This window comes from Ursus maritimus, unplaced genomic scaffold, assembly GCF_017311325.1.
Source record: "Ursus maritimus isolate PB19 unplaced genomic scaffold, ASM1731132v1 scaffold_25, whole genome shotgun sequence".
Lineage (NCBI taxonomy): Eukaryota > Metazoa > Chordata > Mammalia > Carnivora > Ursidae > Ursus > Ursus maritimus.
The window spans coordinates 18,128,773-18,142,921 of NW_024425008.1; the positions used below are offsets into that span (position 1 = coordinate 18,128,773).

The 14,149-nt window shown below is 36.2% G+C and overlaps 1 pseudogene; it reads left to right on the forward strand.

Moving 5' to 3' along the window:
* The first annotated feature begins 263 nt into the window (after positions 1–263).
* Positions 264–1,893, forward strand: LOC103673977 (annotated as a pseudogene).
* The last annotated feature ends 12,256 nt before the right edge of the window (positions 1,894–14,149 follow it).

The window sequence follows — 14,149 nt, forward strand, 5'->3', positions numbered from 1 at the left end:
GTAAATGAGAAGACTGTACTCTACTGAATTTTTCTGTAAATCTAAAATTTTTCTAAAAAATACAGTCTATCAATTTAAAACACACGTCAATCTGTGTTAATGTTAACCCTCTTGTTAATGAATTCCATTTCATTAAAAACATGACCTCTGGATTTGTATGGTATGTAAATACCACCTCAATAAAAAATAACAAAAAAGAATAACATAAAATTATGCAAGTAGTCTACTCTTGAGGGGTCAAATATATCACTGGCTTTCTAACACTTGCTTTTGCAGACCAAAACTAATAATAAAAAAACCTCTGCACTTCCTTGCACATATGTAAGTTGATACCTAAAAATTGTCATTAATTTTCACAACAGGTTTGCCTCCAGAACACAGGTGTCATGAAAACCACTGCTAAACCTAAACCAAAATGAAAAAGGAAAAGACGCATATCAACACCGTCATCCTTGGACATGTAGACTTGGGCAAGTCTAACACTACTGGTCATCTGATCTACAAATGTGGTGGGATCCACAAAAGAACTATCAAAAAATTTGAGAAGGAGGCTCCTGAGGTGGGAAAGGGCTCCTTCAGGTATGCCTGGGTCTCAACTAAACTGAAAGCTGAATGTGAACGTGGTATCACCATTGGTACCTCCCTGTGAAATTTGAGACCAGCAAGTATTATGTGACCATCATTGATGCCCCAGGATACAGAGACTTTATCAAAAACATGATTGCAAGCACATCTCAGGCTGACGGTGCTGTCCTGATTGTTGCTCCTGGTGTTGATGAATTTGAAGCAGGAATCTTCAAGGATGGGCAGACCCATGAGCATGCCCTTCTGGCTTACACATTGGGTAGAAAACAATAAATTGTTGGTGTTAACAAAATGGATTGCACTGAGCGATCCTACAGCCAGAAGAGATATGAGGAAATTGTTAAGGAAGTCAGCACCTACATTAAAAAATTGGCTACAACCCCGACATAGTAGCATTTGTGCCAATTTCTGGTTGACAACATGCTGGAGCCAAGTGCTAACATGCCTTGGTTCGAGGGGTGGAAAGTCACCCGTAAAGATGGGAATGCCAGTGGAACCACACTGCCTGAAGCTCTGGATTGCATTCTGCCACCAACTCATCCAACTGACAAGCCCTTGAGTCTGCCTCTCGGGATGTCTACAAAATTGGTGGTATTGGTGCTGTCCCTGTGGGCTGAGTGGAGACTGGTGTTCTTAAACCTGGCATGGCGGTCACCTTTGCTCCAGTCAGTGTTACAGCTGAAGTCAAGTGTGTTGAAATGCACCATGAAGCTTTGAGTGAGACTCTTCCTGGGGACAATGTGGGCTTAAATATCAAGAGCGTACCTGTCAAAGATGTTCCTTGTGGAACATGTGAGCTGGTGACCTCAAAAATGACCTACCAATGGAAGCAGTTGGCTTCATAGCTCAGGTGATTATCCTGAACCATCCAGGCCAAATCAGTGCTGGATATGCACCTGTGCTGGATTGTCACACAGCTTACATTGCTTGCAAGTTTGCTGAGCTGAAGGAGAAGATAGTTCTTTGTTCTGGAAAAAACCTGGAAGATGGTCCACGTTCTAGAAATCTGGTAGTGCTGCCATTGTTGATATGGTTCCTGGCAAGCCTATGTGTGTTGAAAGCTTCTCTGGCTATCTTCCTCTAGGCCATTTTTCTGTTCATGACATGAGACAGATGGTTGCTGTGGGTGTCATCAAAGCAGTGGACAAGAAGGCAGCTGGAGCTGGCAAGGCCACCAAGTCTGCCCAGAAAGCTCAGAAGGCTAATTTAATATTATCCCCAATACCTGCCACCCCAGTCTTAATCAGTGGTGGAAGAACACTCTCAGAACTGTTCATGGAACTTGGCCATTTAGGTTTGATAGTATAACAGTGCATTGCAAAACCTTCGGAAGGAAAGCAGAATATTTTGTGGACCGTTTGTTCTGTGTGTGACATTTTTAAGTTACTAGTTTTTCAAATCTGTACTTTTTAATGGAAACAACTTGACCAATAGTCTGTCGCAGAATTTTGAGACCCATTAAAACAAAAGTTTAATGAAAAAAAAAATAAAAATTGTCATCATAAAATTAAATAACCGAAAAGAACTACTTTCCAACATATTTTAAATAACAAAAACTACATAAATTAAAGTGCTATATAATACTCCTAAATATACTAATGGAATCTAAAAATGCAGCATCATTCATTCAAAAACACATAAACATTAACTTCACTAATATTCATATATTTGATATTTTTCCTATTCTTGAATGAGCATGTAGTTCTCTAAGTTCTACACAGGATTTTTTTCTTTATATTTTTAGATGTAAAATGTTTTCTTTCTCACTCTATTATAATTTTATTACACAAAATATGAAATTTTTTAAATTTTTTCTGTGACCATAAGACAAGCATAAAATGAAAATTTTTCAGACATTATATAATTGTTATTAGTACACATTTGATCAAAAACAAATAAGTGAAAAACTTAGCATTTATTAAACATAAAAATTAATTGGAAATATATTTCTTAATGAGATAAATGATCTTTTTTCCCATCAGCCTTTGCATCCATTGATTAAAATAACAATGCTAAAAAGTATCATTTCTTTTTAAAGATTTGATTTATTTGTCAGAGAGAGATAAGAGTGCACAAGCAGGGGGAGTAGCAGGCAGAGGGAGAAACAGGTTCTCTGCTTAGCAAGGAGCCCGATGCAGGACTCTATCCCAAGACCCTGAGATCATGACCTGAGCCGAAGGAAACTGCTTAACTGACTGAGCCACCCAGGTATCCCAAGTATCTTATTTCTGCATAAATTTATTTCTATTAATTGTTTTATAAATGCTGTCAGCTAAGAATTAGTATTCATAGAAATAAAAAGAAGTGATAGAAGTTTTTTTCTATCAAATTCACTCTTTAAAAATCTTTCTGAGGTATATGCTGAAAATTAAAACATGATGGATTATTAAAAATTATCTGCACTGATTCATTAGTTTACAACTCAATTAGGTCTTCTTGCAATCAGTTAAAGCAAAGATTATAAACCACCTCCCTTGAAAATAGTATTTGTTACCAAGGAATTGGCATTTTATGTCATGGGTTCTAAGAATTATGCCAATTTTTACCTGAATACTAAACAAATGGCCATTAATGTTCCACTTAGAGGCACCAAGTTTTATCTAATACACCTGGAAAGGATTGAAAAAAGTTAAAATAGTGTTATTAAAATTTTCAACATAAATATTTTTAAATTATCACATGCTTTAAATACAGAACTATAAATAGTATAGAAATATAGAACTATAAATAGAAATACAGATAAAGAAATATAAATAAATATAAGTATAAACATATTTTCTCCAAGACAAGAAATACCCTGTGGGAATTAAAATATGCATGGAATGTTAAAATATATGTAGAATTTAATACTTGACGAAAATCCTCAAAAACAATGGAAGTGTTTTAAGAGTTTGGTGATCCCAAACATTGTATTTCAAAGTTGTTACTTTCCTCAGTGTATAAAGGAGAGACTGAGGACCAAACAGTTAAAGTAATTTCTTCAAAGACAGTCAAGAATCAATATCAAGGCTTTCTGTCATTAAAAGTCATGATCTAGCCTTGACTTTTTGTTTGTATCATTAGCATCTACCCTCCTTCCCATCATCCCTTCCTTCTCTGATTATTTTATTATTATGAGTCCTGTTTCTGCTCATCAGCATTACTTCCATGATATAACTAAACTTGTCATTCTAGATTTTTCAAATTAAATTAAAATATTGACACATATGTAAGAAAAATGAGGAAATTGGTCCACTTAAACTACTTCCCACATCTCTGCTGTCTTTATGTTTGCTTGGCAGATGTTCTCTGGTAAAACATGGAAAACAAATACAAATATATCAAATATAGTTGTAGATATGTCTCCATTTCTGGTGCAGATTTACTAACATACTTTTGAAAAACATTAATTGTTCATTCTGCCACTCTTGTTTCAATGGCATTATTATTCATTTCCAAATTGCTAGAGAAATGATCTGTTCACTGCCATTTCTACTACATGACTGCAAAACATAACTGAGAAGTAATAAATAGCCACATACCAAGTAATAAATGGCTTGTTTTCAAAACAAGATTCTGATTACTTGGATTAAAAAAAGTGAAATGTAATATTAAAGCAGAAAACTGTTGAAATCTATTTGAGAGATGTGGTAGTATCATGTGGCTTGGTGAAATTGAATGCAGATTTTCTTAGTTTCAATTAAAATGGCATAATTCTTGGAAACATCTACTTAGTTGTATTGCACACTATAATTTTTCAATTCTTAATTCCCCTCAAAACAAAAAAGTAATCTTAAAATGATTTAAACTATTTGTTTTTATCACTCTACACTCTAGGAAATATGACTCTGCAATTACTAATTACAGACACAAAATAAAATATTTGCTTGTCACTTATTAGTAATTACTTATAGTTGATGAACACGTCTTGGAATTTACAGTACTTCAAAATTGCTGTCACAGAGTAGAACAGGGAAATTAATTTTAGTTACTAATGCACACCTCAACTGAACCTCAGACCAAGAGCTGTGGGACACATAAATATGGTAAATACATCTGCAGTCTATTCCAAAGGCATCAAATAAAACCAATCATAGTTATGATCCTTGGAAGTGCTTTGTTCTTCTTTCAGTAGCAGTCAGAGTTGTTGAACTTGAAAATATTTGGTACCAAGATTGAGAGGTAGCCTGAGGCCAGATCGGGCTTTGCAGAAAAAACAGTGTTGAAGTGGTCGTCTTAATGTCATTGCTGGTATTTGAGAAAAGGAATTTTGAAGGCAAAATGAGCTCTGGAGTTCAGGCTTCTCCCATTTCAGTAAAGTGCTTCTTTCTCTGTAATCTGCTGCCCCTTCTCCATCTCCTTACTGACTCTGTGGCCTTGTATAGGTCACTGTACACTTTCAACCTATGTTTCTTCCTTTGCCTTCAAATGTCAAATGCCATTTCAGATCTGAACGACATGAAGCTCTAAGAATTCCTCTTTCAATACAAGTTCTTGAGTGCTCTTTTGTTGATACAGGGACAAGTAACAATGTTCAAAATGACTCTTTACCAATTACTTGCTGACAGTAATTATTTCTGAAACTTTCTAATAGGCTAAAAACCAAGAATGAACAAACAAAACCAAACCAAACCCCAAAACATCTCCTAAATCAGTTATTCGTGGACCAACTTTTCTTCACTTAGATGTGTCTGTACTCTCCCCAGTCGTGACTGAAACTGGACCCAGCACTCTAACAAATGCTGGAGGAAGTCCAACTAAAGCAGAAAGGCTTTCTGATAAAAATATTCTCTTGTGGTTAAGCTTCCACTTAATCCAGCTAAGCTCCGTTTGATGGATGAAATTGAAGACATGGAGGTCTCTAAGCAGAACTGTGAGCCCCTCATGAGCATCTTGATCCCCTTCCCAACCATCTTCTTCATTGTTCTTCAGAGATAGACTCTCTCATACTACTTCTGGGAGACATTCCTCAGGAAGGTCAGAGTCCAAAGGGCCAGTCCCACCAATTCTTGATAATGTCCTTTTCCCTCTTTATTTATGCCCCTTTTGAAGGCACACAACTTACTTGTACTTAACTTACTTATACCATTACCTGCCACTTGAAGGTTTAGGAGAATGGCTTCAAAACAAAAAGTTACCAAGGAGTTTCTTTTAAGTAGAAGAAAACAGATTAAATTAGAAAAATCTGAAAACCCTAAGAGGAAATTTAGAAGAAGTTTAGAGTCGATGGAGCTATTTCAGGACAATGTTAGGATGCTTGGTTCTTTGCAAATATAAAGCTACAAAGAAGGTTAGTATATCTTAAGCCCAATGGATTCTTTTGATATAAGTGTCTCTTACTCTCTCTTACCTGCTTTTATTCATTAGAGATAGGAACTACCTTACTTCACACACGATTACTGTTTTCCTTAATAAAAATATAATTTCATGCTATAATTATCATTCAAAATTTAAATTCAAACTATTCCTAATAAAAATAAGAGTAATAAAGGTATCATTTTCAAAGTGTTTGTAACATACTTCCCATTATAAAGTGAATTTATGTCAAAGATTAAACTCCTTAATGAAGGAAACTGATAAAGAAGAAGAACTGAGAAGTGAGTAGGCACTTTAAACAATGATGAAATAAGATTACTAAATTAGATATAAAATAAGTTATGGTCCTGAAGGGCAAGAAAATTATAACCTCTTGGGTGGCTTTACTACTGATCAAAAGTAATTTTCATCTTCATGTTAACATGTTAACTTCACAGAATGTGGGGTTCCTGATGAATAAGAAATAGAAGGTCAAACAAATATATAGGAACAATATATAGGCCTTTTGAACAATGCACCAAGAGGAGGCTGAAAATCATACAGGTTTCCTTTGGTCTTATTTTCAAGTTTTTGATGATTTTTCTTAGTACCCGCACTACTGTTATTACATAATTTCCTCCTCATAAAAAGTAAATGAAAAGAAGGAAGGAAGGAAGGAAGGAAGGAAGGGGAAAGAAAACATTTATTACATTGCCAGTTTCCATTGCTTTCTTTTAAAGATATATCAATGTCTTTGTACTCAGTAGAATTTTAGTTATACACTCAAATGTTCTGCGATACACAGTTGAAATAATGTTCTATAAATATCTTATTCAATTTATGGGCTTCTGTCTTGTTTTATGAATTTACCAGCCATTGTTCTCACGAATGAGAATAGTCTGTAATTGGAAATGTCATAAGACCATAAAAAAGTAAAATTTTTTATTCCAAAATACTTTAGTGGGAGTGAAGAAAGGTAGAAACAATCTAATATGGCAAAATACACTAGTGTAAAATGAAAGAAAATAATTACAAATATATTAGTAAGTAACTGATTATTAGTCATTTAAAGTATTCTGTTGAATTTTCGCAGTTAGAATGAGTCAAGAAATGTTCTGCATCTGATGGATTGGGTAATAATTTGCCTGAGAGTTTTGAAAGGGCTGATTTCCATATCATTCTGTGTTGATTTAGTTGAAGATTAGAGCAAGCACAGCCTCCTTTGCAATATACAATTGCATGTGTCCTCTCATAAAATTAAATTGTTAACCTGGTGACATTATCCTCTCTCCCAACAGTATTATGTCCCATTTAAGGATGGCAAAGATCAGTGATTTTTTAAAAGGAGGTTTATACACATTAATTCTTTCTTTTTGATATTTACCACTTGTGTTTTCAAAAAGAAAACGATCACAAAGCATTGTTGGAATAAAGGCACGGAGAGAGATTTTGAAGTCAATGCCAAAATCCTTTTCAATTGTCATGTTTTGACTTCATGAAAGACTTTGGGTTCAGTAAAAAATTAGGAATTTCACAAGAGTCATTGAAGTGCATCACAGAAAGAAGATATCCTGTAGCTATAAATCCAAGTACCTAGTTTCAGGGAAATTAGCAGGGTTTAAGTTGATTTGCTTCCTGCCAGAAAGCTATGACTTTTCCTTTCCTAAGTCTCAAGAACATTCTCAGTATCACTGAGTCTGTCTTCGGTGGTCAGTGAGGAAGGTGACTGGGTGAGTGGGTGCAGTTAACAGGGCTTAGAGAGAAAAGTCAGCATAATGCTAGGAAAACGTGGCAGACCAGCCTTTGCTCAGTATGTGTTAGACCCTGTGCCAAACATTTTGTGTGTTTTTCTCCTTCAATTCTGAGTTGTCCTATGGGGGGAACGCATCATCCTCATTTTTATAGGTTTGAAAATCGAGATGTAGATGTTAATTTAATTGTCCCAATATCACACAGCTAGTGAGTTGTAAAGCTGGAATTTGAACATATTTAAACCAACAATTATTCTATACTGCCTTTACTGGATTGAATGACCCAGGTAGTAAGTAGCTCAGTTAAGCAAGAACTAAGTCTTTGACTCTGAAAAACAATAAAAGTCTTTTGGCTTTTTTTTTCCTTCATGTTCAAAATAAGGATTTTAAAATCAGTAATACAGAAGATACCTTTTTCTTCTAGGATTCTAGGTCATGTCCTGTGCTATTTTTCAAAAGGAAAAAAAAAACACATATTTTCCAGGCTTACTTAAAATCGAAGATGACATCCTTATATAGATTCTGTATGCTCAATATGACTAGTTTTTTTAAAGATGTTATTTATTCATTTTAGACAGGGAAAGAGCAAGAGTGGGAGGAGTGGAGGGGGAGGGAGAGGGAGGAAGAATCTGAAGCAGTCTGAGTTCAGAGCCTAATGCAGGGCTCAATCCCACAACCGCCAGATCGGTACCTCAGCTGAAACCAAGAGCCTGATGCTCAGCCAACTGGGCCACCCAGGTGCCCCTGACTATTTTTTTATAACATGAAAAACATATGGACTCCTACATGACTTTTCTCTTAGAATTCCTGATTAATGACCCAGCACTACAATGCACTCAGAAATACTTATAAATGATTTTGTATCTTGAATTCAGAATGTCATCTACATTTATTTGAAAGTTTAAAATATTGATTACATAAGTTTTATTCACTCAAAAATTATTGTTTGATATAGAAATGAATTCATAAATTCATTGTATTCAATCTTCAGTCACCTGGGCAGTGGCCTATAGGTTAGGAATCACTGATCTAGAAATTGGGTTATAAAAAAAACTCCAGAGCAGATGTATCTTTTTTTTTTTTCCTAAAATCCTAAGAAATTGGAGCACCTGGGTGGCACAGTCATTAAGCATCTGCCTTCGGCTCAGGGCGTAATCCCAGCGTTCTGGGCTTGAGCCCCACATCAGGCTTCTCCATTGGGAGCCTGCTTCTTCCTCTCCCACTCCCCCTGCTTGTGTTCCCTCTCTCACTGGCTGTCTCTCTCTGTCAAATAAATAAATAAAATCTTTAAATAAATAAATAAATAAAATGTTAAGAAAGAAATTGTTTTTCAGTATTTAATATGTAATATCAGAATGATAATTGCACCCTCACTGAGTGGGTATAACAGATAATCACATATCATTTGCACTTTATTCTAAAGGTCCATCAGTAGTTTAATAGTCTGGAGGGTGTATTAGTTTCCTAGGGCCACCAACAAAGTAGCAGACTGAATGGCTGAACAACAACAAAACTTTTTTTTTTTTTTTTTTCACAATTCTGGAGGCTAGAAGTTCAAGATCAAAGTGTGGGCAGAGTCAGGGTTTTTTTTGAGTTCTCTCTTTTTGACTCATAAATGGCTGTCTTGTCATGCTATCTTCACACGGTCTTTCCTCTGACTGTCCCAATCTCCTCTTATAAGGACCCAAATCAGACTGGATTAGGCCTACTCTAATGACCTCATGCAACTTTAATTACTTCTTTAAAGACCCTTTTTCCAAATGCAGTCACATTCTGAGGTACTGAGGGTTCGGACATCAAAATGTGAATTTTTTGCGGGGGGACAAAATTTAGCCACAAATAACCCATACTTTCAGGGATTGAGACTGAAGCCTTCATTCAACTATGTACATCCTGCCTGTTAAGATATCTTTACCTATGCTTTCTAAAGAACATTTACAGACTATATTATCTTACTTTAATTTATCTTCGCAAAAAGGAAACTAGGCTAAAACAATTATTGCAAAGAAACCATGGAATACAAATAAGAATATAATGCAAACTTAAGTTAAAGAACCAAAAACGTCAGTTGACTAATCCCTTCCTTGTAAGAGCTCTTTCTCAGTTACATAATAAGGTAAAACCAATGAAAGCTATTAAGAGAGGTGCAGGGATAACTCACAGGTTTTCTTTCTCCTATTAAGGAATAACCCTCTGCTCAATCATTTTCTCTTTGTTCTAACCACATTCAGTTCAGTACTTTGTTGGAGAAATGAGCAAGAATGAAGTTGTAGCATCATCCATGGGAGTGTGTGAGAAAAGCTTTGCTGATGTAGATCTGGGGAAAAGGTGTAGTAGGAGTTCCTACAACTGCCTTCAATCTTGATGGTTCACTACAAGCATGCACAGAACTCGAACATTTTTACATTCATAGTTACAGTTTATTACAATGAAAGAATACAGAGAAAACGAGCAAAGGGAAAGGTTCATGGGGCAAAGTCCAGAGAAAACCAGGCGGAAGCTTCTAGGTGTCCCTCCCAGGGGAGTAGCACAGAATGAGCTTAATTCCTCCAGCAATGATGTATGGCAACAAGCACAAAGTGTCACCAACCAGGGAAGTTCAACTGAGCCTGGTTTTCCAGAAATTACTGGGGTCAGTCCCAATCATGTAGTCTTACAGTGCTTGTGTGACTGACTCTAGTTACTGAAGCCCCAGACCCCCAGATTGAAAGCAGGTGTTCACCATAAATAACATTATTAGTATAAACTATTTGGATAAACTGGTACAGTATGTCACAAGGCCTCAGGCATACACAAACAACCTTATGAAACAGAACATTCAAAGAGCTCAGTTATAGTCATTAAAGTAAGCCTTTCTGGGAAACTTAGGTAGAGCAACATGGTCCTGCCGAGTTAACCCTTTCCTGCACCAGAGTGGCCTGAGTCCATATTTCAGAGAATAAATCCAAGTGGCAGTCCTAGCTATTATTCAGTGTGAATTGGGAAAAGTGAATGAGGTGAATCATTTAGAAGACTGAGTCAAGTCTATACATAAAAACAAATAAAAGTCGGAGACTGAAAAACTAGGAGCATAGCAAAAATTCAGTGAAGAAAGTCTTAATGAAGGAATAAAAAAAATGAGAATATTCTAAAGACCCTTATTACCTGATACCAGTTGTAGGACTTTAGGAATGTGTGAAATGGCTTATAGGAATCACCTAACAATGCAAATAATTTTTAGAACAAACCTCTAATGGTTTACAACAATATCTCTAAGCTAAAATGAACAGGCTCAAGTCTAGATCTCTGAGCATAGATAGATATTCAGACACACCAAATTTATGATATATAAGTATATACCATCTCAAAATATTTCTCACATTGATTTCATTCTTGTTCAGTGATTCAAATAATTAGCAAATTTCACCTTAAAACTTTCTCACAGAGAAGTTACAATGTCAAATGTGGCCTGTATCTACTTGTGGTTTATTTAAATTTTATTTGGATTCTTCGTTTGTTTTTTAAGATTTTATTTATTTGAGAGAGAGAGAGCAAGAGTGGTGGAGAGAGGCATAGGAGAGGGAGAAGGAGACTTCCTGCTGAGCAGGGAGACTGACATGGGGCTCAATCCTGGCCAGGGCTCAGTCCCAGGACCCTGAGCTCATGACCTGAGCTGAAGGCAGATGCTTAACAGTCTAAGCCACCCAGGTGCCCCTGGATTTTTCATTGTAATATCATTGTCACCGGTGGGAGAAGTATCCTGTGACCAAGTTTACCTGGACTCATATGGAAGATGTAATCAAGACTAAGACTACTAATTCTATAAAGTTAAAATCTCACCATTTGGGGCACCTGGGTGGCTCAGCCATTAAGCGTCTGCCTTCGGCTCAGGTCATGATCCTAGGGTCCTGGCATCGAGGCCCGCATCGGGCTCCCTGCTTGGTGGAAAGCCTGCTTCTCCCTCTCACACTCCCCTTGCTTGTGTTCCCTCTCTCACTGTCTCTCTCTGTCAAGTAAATAAATAAAATCTTTAAAAAAAAACACCTCACCATCTGTCTGGATCCCATCTCTGTTTAAGTTAGTAGAGTGCAGAGGATCTACCATTATTTCTGTTTGAGGTGTTTTTTTTTTCCCCTTCTTTTCCTCTCTGTTTACAGGTACGTTTATTCCTCATGACTGTTAGTATTTAACTCCTTGAGGCCTTTCAATAACTGTTATTCAAAAAACACATCATGCTTCATCTTTATATTTCCTTGGTGCTTAGTAAACTGCTAGGTGCAGAGCCTGGGATTCAGTTATTAGGTGTCCAACCAGCTCAGTTTTATTGATGATAACACATGAACGTACCTGAGTTTTTAAAGTACCTAGTACTTTCAGGCAATGCATCTTTTGAAACCGAGGGCAATTTTCTACAGCTGGCATTACAGAAGGCATTTAATGAGGTTTGGGATAACCACATTAGGCAATACTACACAATAATTTCTTACTTTAGAATTTTTGATAAATGATACAGGAATGTCTTAGATGAAAAGGTAAACAGTGTTATTCCTTTGGAAGAATATGTACTCTCAACAGAGAAGTTTGGGCTTCTCTGTTGTGACAATAAAATTGAATTCTATGATAAATGCTTTTCTCATTTCTGGAAGCAGTTTTGTAAATAAACATTTAGCTAAGGAATAAAATATAATTGGAAATGTACAAAAAAATGTAAGTGTTGGGCTTACTGAATTTTTCCAAAAGTGAACAAATCCATGTAACAAAAACCCTGGTCAAGAAATGGAAGGTTACCATGGATCAGGAACCTTACCATGAATCAGTAAGGGCTCCCTTAAGGAAGTAGACTTACTATCAGAAATAAGTAAATAAAGAACTTATTGTGAGATTATACTTTACAAATGTGGGAGGAGTTGGGAGAATGAAGGTTTGGAATGAAAAGTCGGAGGATAATAGAAAAAGTTATTAGTCAACCTAAGACACTAGTAAGATTAAAAAAAAAAAATCAATGTCTGCTGCTGCCAAAATGTGACTATGAGTGGGAATCACATTAAGGGGCTTCTGAGATACTGTTGCTCTGATGCAGCGACTGCCAGATGCTCTACAGCCAGGTATCTGGTGGTGGGCGCAGGGTCTCCGTTGGTCATTAGGGCTAGCAGTCAGAAAGATGAACTGAATGTAGAGTAGATGAGAGAAAAGATAGTTTAGGACCTGTAGGCACCACTGTGTCTGTCCATCCCCAAATCTAACTGTGACAACTTTCCAAGAACAATGCGGTTGCTGGTGTTCAACTTCCTCTTTTGTTTCATATTAACTTGGAACCATACAGAAAGGGGATGGAATTATAATTACATAGTTTAATCAAGTTAACCTGATACAACAAATGAGTATCTCGGATGATCGCCCTACCCACTTGGCCCATAGCCCCATCCGGTCACGACACCTCCTGTGGGTAACCACTATGCTAACCTCTAACAGAGATTGTGTTTGCCTGTATGTACTTTATGTGAATGGACTCATAACATGTACATTTGTGTCTGGTTCCTTTTGCCCAATGTCAACTTTCATGAGAGTCATCCCTGTTCTTGTGTATGGTTGCAATTAATTTATTCTCATGGAAGTACTCTATTCCATTGCATGAATAGATCAGAAGATATTTTCCTCTTTTGACAATAGTGAACATAAGTTTATTTCCATTTTGGGACTATTGCTATCAGTAATAACATGAATATGCATATATAGAGAGAAACAGTTGTACATAATTATTTGGCATATACTTAAGAATGGAATTTTTTGGAACAAGAGATACTTATATGTTTAGTTTAACTAAGTGAGTAATTTTACACAGTGAGTAGTTAATTAGCCTCTCGAAACAACCTTTCTAGTTTACAGATGAAGATAATAATATTTCAACTTTAGTAGGATTATTGTGAAGTTGAGGTTATATAGTCTATGTCAAAACACCCGTGTACCTGGTACACAATGAGTCCTCAATATATGACGATTGATTATTACTTACTATATCTTCATAGTTTGATGATCATAAAGCAGTCAGGGTTCATATTTTCAGGCACAATTTCATAATCACATTCAACATGCCCCAAACCACACTATGTACCCCAGTAAATGATGACTAATATAGGCTTGATTCTCAGTTGTCTCTTGGCAATCACAAGGAACAGTAATAGAACTGGATGAGACTCATTACCCAATCCACAGTAAGTATGCCTCAAATAGTAAATTCTCCGTACAGTATCTGAACGAACTCATTTGTAACAGGGAATGGTAAGGGTAGGGGTAGGGGAAATTTTAGTCTAAAAATCTGGATGTTGAATTCCTATTTCAAAGATGTGAATTTTGACTATAAGCCCAAATTCACTTTTCAATCCCGATGTTCTAAAAACTAACCTTAGATCACAATTACCATAATAATGACTCAAACTGACTTAATGAAGATTAGTGAAGGCATTTGGGGTTCTTAAATATTCATTCAACAAGTATTTAATGAACAGCTAGAAGCTGGTAAAAAAGAGACCAAACGTTTATCCCTCAAAGATTTCGCATTC